The following is a 13,671-nucleotide window of genomic DNA, read 5'->3' as shown; positions in this document are numbered from 1 at the left end:
CCTGTCCCTTCTTCCACCTCCTATTCACTTTCTTGTTATGTTTGAGTTCGGCGAGGACTGGCAGGCTTTCCCCCACCATTTTCCCAAAGCCACAGTGGCACTCCTAGCAACGTGTTTCTGGCACTGGCTCTGTGCCCCAGCTGTTTGCTTCACAAAGTGCCCTATGTGGTCGGAACTTGCAAGGCTGGGAAAAGGTGAGACATGGCACAGGTGTCTTGAAGACCTTTAGGTAAGGAACAGACAAATCTTTTATCTTAGGAACATTACAGTCCTTATGTCAGAGACAAATGCTGATACACTGAAAGCACATATGAAATTTTGGAGGCTCTTCCTTGTGGGATCAATTCAATCATGCTATGCAGTCCTGTGTGTGCTCTGCATGAGAACCTAAAAAAGGCATATTTCCAAACATAAACTCATACTGGATGCTGGGATTGTTTGTGGAAGAGGATGCAGATGTGAACAGCTAGTTCACTGCCTAGCAGAGAGCATGTAAATCTGCTCTGTGATTGAAATCTCTCTAAGAACACCAGGGAGGTTTTCCAAACTGAGCGTTGCAAGAGATGGACATAGAATAGTTCAGTATGAGTTACAACCAGTGCTATATATATCACAGAAGTCACCTTGCTTCCTTCATATCAAGGATAAAAGACACTGGTGTTCAATAACACCAGTATTACTGGGTGATCTTGAGACTCAATACTTCCTTCTTACCTTTCTTTTCCACCTCTTTCAAATCACTTTTCTTAGCTGTCCAGAATTTCTCAACTTGGCTGTCCTTCATGCCTAAAGGCAGTTAATTTCTTCACCTAATGGACATATTTCTCAGTCTTTACCTATGTGGAAACGAGTTTCTGATTGTGTAGTTTGCCTAGCCTGGATTCCAGAACTGAACTCAAGTGCCAGATCCTTGGTGAAGCAATGCTGTTGCAGTGCAACTTTTACAGGAGCACTGTCTGTCACTAGTTCACCCTTCTTCTCACAGGCCTGCATGTCCTGCTGAGTCATACATGTCTTGGGAATGTCCTTTGTGCCCTGGATGAAGTGATTCATCCTCATCTCTGAGTGTGTGCCATCACACCAAGTGACGTGCTTTCTGCAGACTGGCATGGCAGAGGGGTGGCCATGTGAGGTTCCATTCTTCCTAGTTCTCAGGCTTTGGACTGTATGGAGGACAAAGCTTTGGCTCCTCACTGAGCTGGATGAATTGTAGCTTCTTGTAGCCTCACTGAGGTGTCTTAAGGGAAGTGTGGTTCTCCTGCTTAGGGACTCAGTGCAACATGCAAACTACATGACCTGTCTGCAGGCCTTGCAGCACAGGGTCCCTATAGGTGATTTGTGGGGGCTCAGCTAAGATCACTACAGCTGTATAACCATGGCAGTGAGTTTTACACATATCTAACCTTTTCCGTCAAAGATATGGAAGGTGATTTATCCATGCGATCTGTGCCTAGTTTTGCACGTTTTCCACATGTTACTCAAGGCTCATTTTCCAAATGCTGCAAAACACCCCAAAATATCACTGATCTCCCTTGAATACCTTGCATTTTATTTCTTAACTATTTCACTTGACTCCGATTAATTTGCCATAGTTATTTTGAACCTGTTTGTTCTCTGCACTGCTCTGTAACATGCAGATACCTGAGTCATGGCATAATTAACATTGAGCAGTTTCCAGAAGCTAGCTCTGCTGCTGGAAGAGAGATTTGAGTGTAGTTATCTGGGTGACCTAAATCGTGTCATGAGCTTTGGCTGCTAAGAGAGAGTGAATAAGTGATGGTATTTTGCAATCATGTTTTCCCTTGTGATAGCTAAAAATGGCTCCAGCCAAACAATTCAGACTCCAGGTTTGTTCTGGGTGAGTTGTAGATTTGCGCATTCTCACAACAGTGGAAAAAGAATTTTTTCTCTGAATGGCTACTTCACTGAATATTAAGAGGATTGGGCAAGAACTCCATCATCTTGATGAAGGAAACGTTTGCTCGTCTTGTTTGCCCTCTGCCAATGAATATTTTCTGAATGGTTTCATACTGAAGAGTTTACAGTTACTGTTGCCAAGTACTCCAGGTACACCAGCCACAGATGTTCCACTGTCAGCAGAGCAGCTGCATTGAAAGAACACCCTTAAGCAAAATTAAGGGCTGGATATACTCTTTATTTTGGGAATCATGGAGATAATGGAGGGACAAAATAAAAGGTTCCTTTCTCACCAATGTTTTTATTTTTATTTTATTTTTATTTTTGAGGCAGCATCCATTTGTGTTGCTGACTAAGCTCAATTGTAGCAAAACCAGTTGTGCTCAGTTGAGCAGTTCGTTCAGGCCAATGGTCTGTCTGACTCTAGAGAACTTCAAACATTTTATTTCCAACACCTTGGCTTATCACAGAATCACAGTGTTGCAGGGCTTGGAAGGAACCTCAAGAGATCTCTGAAGCCAACTCCCATTTTACAGCAGGTGCTTTAGAATAGGTCGCACAGGTAACCTTCCATGTGGGTCTTGAATATTTCCATAGAAGAAGACTCCACAACCTCTCTGAGCAACCTCAGTTGCTCAGTTCCAGTGCTGTCATCCTTACCATAAAGAAGTTCTTCTGCACTTCAGAATGGAATTTCCTACATTCAAGTTTTAGGCCATTACTCCTTGTCCTATCACTATGCACCACTGAGAAGAGCCTGGCCTCATCCTTTTGCCTCCCACCTTCCTTTAGATATTTATAAGCATTTATCAGATCCTATCTCAGTCTTCTTTTCCCCATGCTGAACAGACCCCAGTTACTTATCCTTTCCTCAAACATGAGATGCTCCAGTCCCTTTATCATCTTTGTGGACCTCCACTGGATCTCTGTCTTTTTTGAACTGGGGAGCCCAGAACTGGAAACAGCAAATGCTCTATGAATGTGTAACATTCATTTGGATTCATGGAACAATGAGGGGTCCCTGCAATGCCAAATCCAATATTCTGCTTCCTAATTGTGGTTGTTCTTGTCCCTTTGAGAGAACAATTTTTACACTTGTTTTTATTCCTTTTGGGAAAAAAATGAAGTTGTAGCCTTACTTCTCCTTTCACTGAAATAATAGAGAGCAGTCAGATGCCTCCTTGGTCTAAGACTGTGCTGCTACTTTTCAGAAGAAAGCTCTCAGCAGGTCGAATTCTAAGCTCATTCAAACTAAACATTTCAGTGTTTCTAGTTCTGACTTTGTACATAAATAAAATAAAATCAATTTATATTCAGGACTACCTGAATTTCCATGCTGAAAGTTTTCTTTCCCTAAGATGAATATTTTATTTTCTGATAGTTCTGAAATAAAAGTTTTGACTGTCTTGACAGAGTGATGTATTCTGTGTCAATAGTTGGCAATTCTGTGATTATCTACTATTTAAGAGGAATCCAAATACTGTGAAGAGTTTATCAGTGTGACCTTTTTCTTTGGCTCACTGCCGAATTAGGAACATGCCTCTGATCAGTTTCTACATCAACAGGCTTTGGTACTTCTGTTATGTAAACACATGGAAGTGGATATACATATCACAGTGACTATTAAATCATTCACATCTGCAAAGTCCAGAACTATTTGTGTTTGCAATATTCATTTGAATTGTCAGCTTAACAGTGTTAATGAGGGGAAATCCACAATACAGCAGCTGTCTGCCTGCTTTTCTCCCTCCCATGGTGGTGAAACTCTCCTAGGAAAGTCACTGAGGAATTCTGAAGATAAATTGGATAAACTGATGGGCTAGATATATAACAGAGCGGATAGAGATATGATAAAGTCATGACAAAATCATCATTTAATGATTTAGAAAGTGCATCAAGTTTTAATATTGTCTTTCTCTATCTCTATCTGTCTATCCACATATTCTTTCACAGATCTGTATAGCTTTGCAGAAAAGTGCCAGGGTTTTCTAACTCTGGAGAAAGAAGAGAGTTTGCATGCAGCTATGATTTGTGTTCAGGACTCTTAGTGATATTTTTAGATTGTATGAACATTCTACTGGTTCTTAGATTAGAAATTGGATGAGAGACATATATTTTCATATGGGTCTGCCAAAAATAATTAATTAATAATACATAAATAATAGCAAAAATAAACAAAAAGTAATAAAAAAGGAGCAGTGTTGGTGCACTTCCTAATTCTGCTGCATGCTTGGAGAAAATGGAAATATTTGTCACTGTGAACTGGGCTCCTATTGATTTTTTTTAAAGCTAGCTTCAAATCCAGACAATCATTTGGTGATCTAATGTACTTTCCCTCCAGCACTGCTCATATAGAAACATTAAAAGAATAGTGAAAGCCTGCTCAGAATATAAAATACTGAAGGAATGTTGAGCTTATATTTTCAAATATGGTATTTATAATCAGAAATCCAAGCCAAAATCTCAGAATTTTGAATCACCAGCTACAGGAGGCAGATTATGAGTAGATCCTATCCTGCATTTCTGCAAACTTGCCTCTCAAACTGTCCTTTCTCCACTATATCTATTAAAACCCTTTCTTATTTTTGCAATTCTTGGTCCTGCATTTGTTGGCACTGAAATGTGGTTCCTCCTTCCTTTTTGCAGAACTGGAAGAACTTTCACAACTCTTCATGCCTTTAATGAGGACTGTGGTTGAGTAATAACGTTGCCCAATTAGAGATTAAGTTATCTAGCAGTATTTTGAGAATGTTGGCTTCCTCTAAATGTTTGTACTTTTTGGCTTTTCCATAGCTATCTGTCATTTCTTTATATCTTGTAGAATGCAAACTGCTGTCACTGCAGAAGTATTTTTGGTTCATGTTCGTGCAATGTCAGACAGCGTGGGCACTTTGGGGCCCACAATGCCCACGGGTATGGAAAGCACCATCCTACAGCTTTGGTTGGGATTTGAGTTTTCTGGACTGCACAACAAAACAGCTGCCTGCTTGATTCCCACAAGTATTAAAATTTGTTCCAGTTACAAGTTATGCCCTTCACAGCTTTAGGTCTTTGCCTAAAGAAAAGAAAAACACCTAAATTGTTGATTTTTCTTCCCCAGAAAGTGTGTGGATTTTCTAAAGCCAATAAAATAAAACTACTGATCCATTTATCCCAGCATCTTATCTTCAAAAGTAACCAGTTCATGAGACTTCAGAAAAAGAATTAAATTTATACTAGGAAGAGAAGAGCTCTTAGGTCTAAGAGCTGAAGAAAGGAGCTGAACAACTCTTGGAAAAACACTGCTTAATTTTTATTAGAGATTAATAAGAAATATTAGTCTTATTTAATAACCTATTATTGTTACAAACCTTTGTTTCTATTCAAAATAGACTGTTATTCTGTCCCTGTAATCTCTTACATGACATAACATCACATATCTTCAGTCAAAATGTTTTTTCTATTCCTTTGATCAGCAATTCCCTTTTAAAATATCTCCTCTCAGCTCTGTCTTTGATCATCTTTGACAGACTGCTACAGTAAGGAGGACTAGTGCATGGAGAAGAGCAAGATACAGGATACAAAACATATCTATATGAAGTTCAACATAGATGTATATCCAAGCAGAAAGTCAAATAAAATGATATATATACTAGTGCAAGGAAGTGGCAGGAGCAGGGAAAATTGTCTGGTGTCTCTCTGGTGCTACAATTTATACTTTACCTTGAGGTTTCAACAGCTTCTCCATAAACCTTGATGGCTAGAAATCAATAATGAAGATTTCATCTGCAAACAGATACAATCTCTTCTCTTTTATGGGAGGAGCAGCTAATACCTCAGGCAAATTCAGTGCGTGACTTTCAGGTACGCCTAGCATATGCCATGGGGAGCATTGCATAACAATGCAAACAGCTTTATTTTCATAAGCCCAGTGAAAACTCTAAGGGAGAAAATTGCTGGGGAAGGACAAATTCAGGAGCAGAGTATAAATTACTTATTCATAAACAGTTTATGAAAATCATGTAAGATTCTAAGAAATGTTAATGGAGGAGCATTATCTGCCGAGAAAGACAGTTCAGTACATCCCGTGATTAATCAACAACTCATGGCTTTATTTTAAATCATAGAAACACAGAATCGTAGGATCAGAATCATAGAATCACAGAATCAAATAACAGTATAGATTGGATGTGGGTTGCAAATGCTGGCTCATGCTCAGCTTTTCATCCATCAAGACTCCTAGTGCTTCTGTGCAGGGTTCCTCTCAATGTGTTCTCCAAATCTGTATGCATATCTGGGATTGTCTCAAACCAAGTGCAACACCTTGTACTCAGCCCTGTTGAACCTCAGTAGATTTGTGTGGGCTCACTTTTCAAGCCTGTTTCAGTCCCTCTGGATGGCACCTCTTCCTCTTGTCATATCAACACCACCCCTCAGCTTGGTGTCCTCAGCTAACTTGCTGAGAGCATGCTCAGTCCCACTAGACATGGACAGTCCCACTGTCTGTGTTATTGATAAAAACGTAGCAGAGCACTGGTCCCAAGATGGACTGCTGGGGGACACCATTCACCACTGGCCTCCACTTGGACTTAAAGCCGTTGACTACAACCCTCTGGTTGCAGTCTTCCAACTGTTCCTTTTCCTTCAAATAGTCCACTCTTCAAATCCCTTTCTCTCTAATTTAGAGATAAGGATCTGGCTGGGGACAATGTCAAAGGCCTTGCACGCTTCCAGGTAGATGACATCAGTTGCCTTCCCTTTGTCCACTGATGCCATCATTCCATCATAGAAGGCCACCAGATTAATCAGGTATGATCTGCCCTTGATGAAGCCATGCTCGTTTTCTCAGATCACCTCCTCTTCCCATATGTGCCTTAATATCTCTTCCAAGAGGATCCAGCCCATGATCTTCCCAGGCACAGAGGTGAGACTCACTGTACTGTATTTCTCTGGATATTCTTTCTCCCATTCTTAAAAATGGGAGTGATGTTTCCTTTTTCTAGTCACCACAGAATGTGTCCGATGGCCATGACCTTTTAAATACGATGGAGAGAGCTTGGAAACCATATCAAACTGCTCCTTCAGGAAAAAGTTACATTGTACATTGCAGATTTTTACTTCTTATACAGTTTTATTTCAGACTGATATTGAATGGAATTTCTATCTTGCTCCACTTTTCCCCCTTCTTTTTTGTTTCTTTCTTCCTTCCTGTTTTTACTTACAGTTTCCTTTAAGAGACAAAAATTTGCCCTTTAGCATCAGTATGTGATTTCTCCATTTTGATGTAATTTCAAGTTCTTTTTGTCTCATTTTTCCATTTGGAAATAAAGATAGTATTGCTTAGCAATTTGGGGGGGATATTAAAAGTTCCAGGGTTATTTAATAGCGTTTTGAGACAGACCTGTCTTTTGGAAAAGCAGGAATAAAGCAATATCTGGAGAGAGAACTTCTATCTGTTTAAAAATAAAAAAGTATATCTACAGATATAATTGTCTTTACTTCCTTGTATGATGCAAACTGTTTTAAACATGTTCTATCTTTGTATGTGTAAATTCTAAGACCTGTCCTTTGCCCCCATCCCCCCTTTTTGACCATAGTATAATTTTGAAAACTGTAAACAAATGGTTGTTCCAAAGTATCTTTCACCGAGTCACACATTAACAGCTGCCTGGTTGTACATTCACATAGTAAGATATTATCCAATTTTAGACTTCATATGAAAGCTTCCTTTTCAGTACATTTCCACTGAAATTACTGGTACACAACTTTCCAGGAGAAAAATCAGTGAATCTTTTTATAGCACTGTAATAACTTATAAGGTATTTCTCTGACTGGAATGCTAACAGATATTAAATTTTAATATGATTGGACTACAGAAAGTATATTCATATGCTGAGGCTTTAAGACTAAGGGGATACAGTGCCTTCACTCAGTAGAACAGAATGTTGTGCTCCAACGGTAAAACGAGAATTCTCTAAAACGCTTCTCACAGCAGTTCTGGCCTGTACATGTAAGAAAAAAGTTGTTGTGCACTGGATGTCTTTTCAAAATATTTCTTCCCCTTTACTGTTCACTTCAACAAGTAATAATTATATTCAGCTTTTTCATGGAATTTTTCTGTTTGCTTTAAACTGAGAATGAGCTTATTTCTGTGTGGGCCTCGTGCTCTGGATGTACAGCTTCCTCTGCCATGTGCTGCGATGTTTTGCTTTGACATACGGTTGTTTCTCTGGGGTAAAAATCTATTGATTTGTATAAATAATCTGTGAATTGGGTGCAGAGACAAAAGCTTTAGTGAGAAAATTTATTTGGAACTTCTGTGAAAACACAAAGTCAATAAAACTCATGTTTTCTTGTGAGATACTTTTGTTGGAATTTTTTTGACCCGTTTTACCGTTTAGATATCTGGGTTTATGTACACTAATGACTCACACGTCCTTCCCCTGTTCAACACATTTACTATTGTTTTTAGAAACCACTCTTTTCATTCTCAAAAACACAAATGTTGTTGTAATCAAGCCTTGCCTTTCCAACAACTATTTTGTTTTGTTTTTTTTTTTGGCTTAAGGCCCAGGTCTTTTCTGAGATGATAGTATTAAACTGTTTGATCTTTCAGATTTGTCTCCTGTGTTGCACTCTATCAAAGGGATATACCACATGTCACCACGGCTCAGTTAGCACTGCTTTAAACTGCAGGTTGGGATTTTAAAACAGCCTTAAGAAAGGTGAGTGAAAGCAGCAGTCAATGAAGAACTTGTTCTAGACAGCCTAGACAGCCACTCTCTCTGTAAGTTAAAAACACATAAAATGTTGAGTTTAACTAACTTGTCTATTTCTAAAGAAATGTGTTGTATATGTTTCACACCTTGTCTCCACACCAGGGTACCACTGTTACCCCCATCTAGCCTGGGGGTACGCTACATCTTCTTCCACACAGGAACATTCCACCAATCACTATATTGGTTCTGCAGTGTTTGCTTGGGGGAACTCTGAATTTTAAATATTTTGGTCTCAACAAACTGAAGCTCCTTCTAGTAATGCATTAATGGGGAGTTTTTGAAACAGTAGCCTCAATAAAGGACTGGAAAAAATCACAATTCCTTCCTGAAAGTCCCTGTGGTGTTATGGCTTCAGACACTGAATTCGTGATGACTGTTATTCGTGTTATGAATGTCACTGGAGGGTAGGATTCCTCTTGTCTACCTTTAACTTGCCACAGGTTAGTAGTCCAGACTAATCTAAACATCTACCTCCAGTCCTGATTCATTCCTCATACCCAAATCCATGTGAAGATGGGATAGGTCACTGACTGGAACAGCTAGCCTGGGATGGGGGTTAAAGTCAGGTGAGATGTGTTGTGCTGCTAGGTATGGTTTGGATATGGATATGACCTGTCCTTGTAATAAAGCAACACGCCTTAGCTGTAAACTGCCCACAGGCTGGGCTGCATCACTTCTCAATGGGAGCAGGGTGAGAGCATGCATCTGGACAGTCACGAAGCAGCTCAAGGACAAGAGCTAGCATGTTGCACTGCTGCAGCCTCTTTATGTGGCTGAACCCATAGTACCAGCATCTGTTTGTAAAACTGTCTTCAAGATACTTCTGATAAAGAGAGTTATGGCTCTGCATAGTTGTGAGTGCTTGGGAAATGTTACACCATTTCAAATGGCTCAAGTTATTAACAAATATCTTAGCAGCCCTCCTCTTGGCCACGGTATCGTGTGGCCTGAAAAGCCAAACATATAAAGGCAATATCTGGTCCTTGCAACTTCATTAAATTGATTTCCACATCACCTTTTTAAAAACAAAACAAAACAAAACAAAAAAAAAAAAAAAAAAAAAACAAAACTTCAGAAGCTCATCACACACACACACAATAGTGGACCCATCCTGACTATCTATAATGAATTCAAGGAGTCCAGGTCCTTTCACTTCATCCCTGATGCATTTTTCTTGTATTGCCACACAACTGAAAATCCCATTAGCACAGCTACACCTTATCCTTTCCAGAGTCTGGGAGCTTTCTAGTTCACCTCATTCTTTGTGTTTTTAATTGTTTGACAATGCTTTTAAACTGTTTTCTTTTTCACCTCCTTGTGCAGCTACACTGACTTATCTCTTGCCTCTGACAGATTTGTTTCCACACAGAACACTTCTCCCAATGGACTACAGCCATTTGATTAAATATTTTGTTTCCTGTTTGTCATCTTTTTCTCCATTTGATTTCACTCAGAATTGTCTGTGTTTACTTCCTGTTCTGGTGATTGATTTTTTCTTCACTTTATGTTTCACTCTTGATCATATGGGCAAAGTTGTAACCCTGATTGCTCATCCACCATCAGTTTGTCACCAGCTATGTCTTTGAGTTCAGTCACAACAAGCAGAAGCACAAGGGAAAGCCATGAAGGCTTCAGGGGATAAATATCATGGATCCTCAGTAATAATAAATACTTGTACTAGGCAATGTTTATGTTTTGCAGTCATGTCCAGGACCTTACCATACTACATGCTCTATACCCCTACAAGAAAACACAGCACTTGCCCATGGCCGGGCACACTATGTGCACAAAGTACTCAAAGTCCCTTGAAGTACTCCTGCCTCCTCCACTGAAACATGAGCTTGGATGAAGAGCACATGTGAAGGAAAATATAAAGTGGAGGACTTTATAGGGTCCTTCTGTTTCATGTTGAAATTCAGTATCTGAACAGTCCTATATGTTTGGATATTTTTGATCTGGAAGTTAGGAATTTAGGAATTGTACATCAAAATGTGAAACTAAGAGAAAATAAGTATTGCTAATAGGTAAACAGACAAAACTAGGATAGATTAAACTCAGGTAGATGTGGCTCCTTGCATCGGAGAGCCTCACTCTGAAAACACACTGCAGTTGGTGTTTGCAGATAAACCTAATAGACTAATGTTACTATTTAATGTTTGCTGACTATGTGTGTGATAAAATCTCTGATTCTTAAAATTACTTTCATGCAAAAAACTAAATATTAATTGAGGACTTGTCCCAAAGAGATGAGCAGCAAGCTGCATCTTTCCAGCAAGCTCAGGAGGTATCTTGTGGCTGGTTCCAACCTGAACCACTTCAAGTTTGTTTATTTTTTCAGTCCTGCTCCTGCCTGCCAGAACTGGAATAATGTTCTTTTTATTTGGCTGCACTGAAGTTCCTTCAAGATTTAGACTGTATTTTAAGATTTGTAATTTGTTGTTTGCTTTTCCATATGTTATACTCAGAGCTCTTTGCACAGAAGTAAAATGCTGCACAGTAGCTCTGAGAAACTTATAATTTAAGTGAGCTAAAGACAAACCAAGGATGATGTTACAGATATCAAAGATGGTGAGAGAGCAAATAATGAAAAAGGACATGCTAAGTTATGCAGAAACAGCTGTGTACATGAACATGAACTGCACAGTTGATCTGTAATGTATATAATAAGTCTCTGCTTAACTGTGCACCTCCTTCACTTTCGTCTGTTTGCATGTTCAGTTCTAAGTTTCCTTAGGGTGGAGGCAGATAAAGATTGAACAGGAAGATGTATTTGGAAACATTATTCAGGAAAAAAAATGACTGCAGGAATGAGTAGTGCCTTGTGTAACCTAATCAGCACACAAATGAGCTCACTACAGAGGTAAACACAGAAGAGTACTGTCACAGAGGACACACGATGAGCAATTCAAACTGATGAGTAACAGTGGAAGTGGCTCAGACTCCTTCTCACCAATGAGAAAAATAGTGATGCAAGAAGAGGTTGGGTTAACAGAAAGGAGCAAGACAAACATTCCCACCAGCTTGCTCAGTTGTGCCTGCTTCTTTGCATGTGATAGTATGCCTTGCTTCTGGTCAGTTTATCTAATGAAAAATCCCATGTTTTCATTGGTAACTGTCAGTGATTACTGCCCTCTGCTTCTTACTGCAGCCAATGAAAAATAATATGAAATTGTCCTCCTGTGGGGCTGTTGACTGGGAGCAAGCTTTGAAATCCAAACAATCAAAGCTCTTAGTTTTTCAAATCAAATTAATTGTTTAGGCAATCCAACTCCTCCACAATTGTGCAAACTAATTTCACAGGAATTTATGTTCCTTGAGGAACTGAATTGATTTCTGGATATGGGTACTTATGAGTTACTTTCATGCAGAGGCTATTTTGTTTCTGATGCTGTTTTTATGGTATATCACCAGTTTTATTGGCTACAATATCCTTTTTCATAGAGAACTCCCTGGACTACATTGTTATATTGTTTATTGTTGAACAAGCAGAATGGCCCTAATTCCATTTTGCAATGTTCTGCTAGGTTAGTTGGTCTATTCTCCTTTTCTCCATCAGGAAAAATCTACAAAAAATATGACCCAGTCACCAAAAATCTCCAGTATTTAGAGGTCTCTGAGAGTAATGCTACCACTGTATTTACTTGCTTGGCTGCCACTGACAATGACTTTTTTCTTTGTCAAAAGCTTTCCGATATTTGTTCTGATGCAGAAACATCTACAAACCACATGGAAAGGCCTTTTTCCAATCACTAAGTGTTTGTTTTCAGAGTTTCTTTATTACACTTGCTTAGTACTGAGAGATAAACAAGAAGCAGTGAGTCAGTAAACTGTGGAGTTTAAAAAGCTGCTTATACCAACCAGTCCAAGAACAGGAGTTTGCATGTCCTCGTTTCTGGAAGAAATCCACCAGGCTCTGTAAAATGTAAAAAATGGACTGTAGGAGGAGTCTCAATATAGTAATGATCTTAAATGCTAATCTGGGCTGTATCGCAAGAATGCTAGTACTCATGGATAAAAAGAGTGGATACACGAGCCAGCAGCATGTGTTTGCAGCCCCAAAAATCAAACATATCCTGAGCTGCATCAAAAGAGGGGAAGTCAGCAAGGGAGGGCCAAGGAGATGACTAGCAAGTTTTCACCAGTATTGCTGCCCTTGAGAGAAAGGAGCAGTCATAGCCCACGAATATCATAGAAATCATAGAATAGCTTGAGTTGGAAGGGACCTTCAAGACAATCTAGTTTCAACCCCCATATCTTGAGTAGGGACACCTACTAGATCAGGCTGCCCAGGGCCTGCATGGGACCTGCATTCAGGACATCAAGAAGAGGATATCAGATATGATAGAGCCAGATGACTGCTATCTCCTCCTGGTCCTTGGTTGGAGACTGGGACAAACCAAGAATGCTGGATGAGATGTAACTGACCAGGATAGGCAAGAATAAACCAGGCAGCAAGCTGGGCTTTAAATTAAAGCTGCTGGGAACTGGGGGTACAGAGAGCCAGGGAACACTGTCACTTTAGGAAGGAGTGGGATTTGTCCTGGAAATTTGTGGGAGGGTTCCTCTAGGAAGGTGATGCATCTGAAAGCCCAGCTGAAGTGTCTCCACACCAATACATGCAGCATGGGGAATAAGCAAGGGGATTTAGAAATAACGGTGCACTTGGAAAACTATGATCTTATTGCCATCACAGAAACACAGTGGGATGATTCGCATAACTGGAACACCACCACTGAGGGCTATCAGTTTTTAGAAGGGATGGGCAAGATAGGAGGAGTGGGGGTGTTGCCCTTTATGTTCAAAAGTGAATAGACTACAAGAAGCTCTCTCTAAGAATTGGTCAGGAACAGTTTGACAGCCTGTGCATTAAAATTAGAGACAGGACCAATGAAAGACAAAATGTGGTTGGAGTTTAATACAGGTCTCCTGATCAAGGGGATCTTGATCAAGAGGAGGCCTTCTTGATTTATCTGCAAGGAGTGTTGCACTCACACAG

The sequence above is a fragment of the Lagopus leucura genome, unplaced genomic scaffold (assembly GCF_019238085.1).
Source record: "Lagopus leucura isolate 7727_CA_CO unplaced genomic scaffold, USGS_WTPT01 Super-Scaffold_73, whole genome shotgun sequence".
NCBI classification, from domain to species: domain Eukaryota; kingdom Metazoa; phylum Chordata; class Aves; order Galliformes; family Phasianidae; genus Lagopus; species Lagopus leucura.
This window is presented reverse-complemented; position numbering follows the sequence as displayed.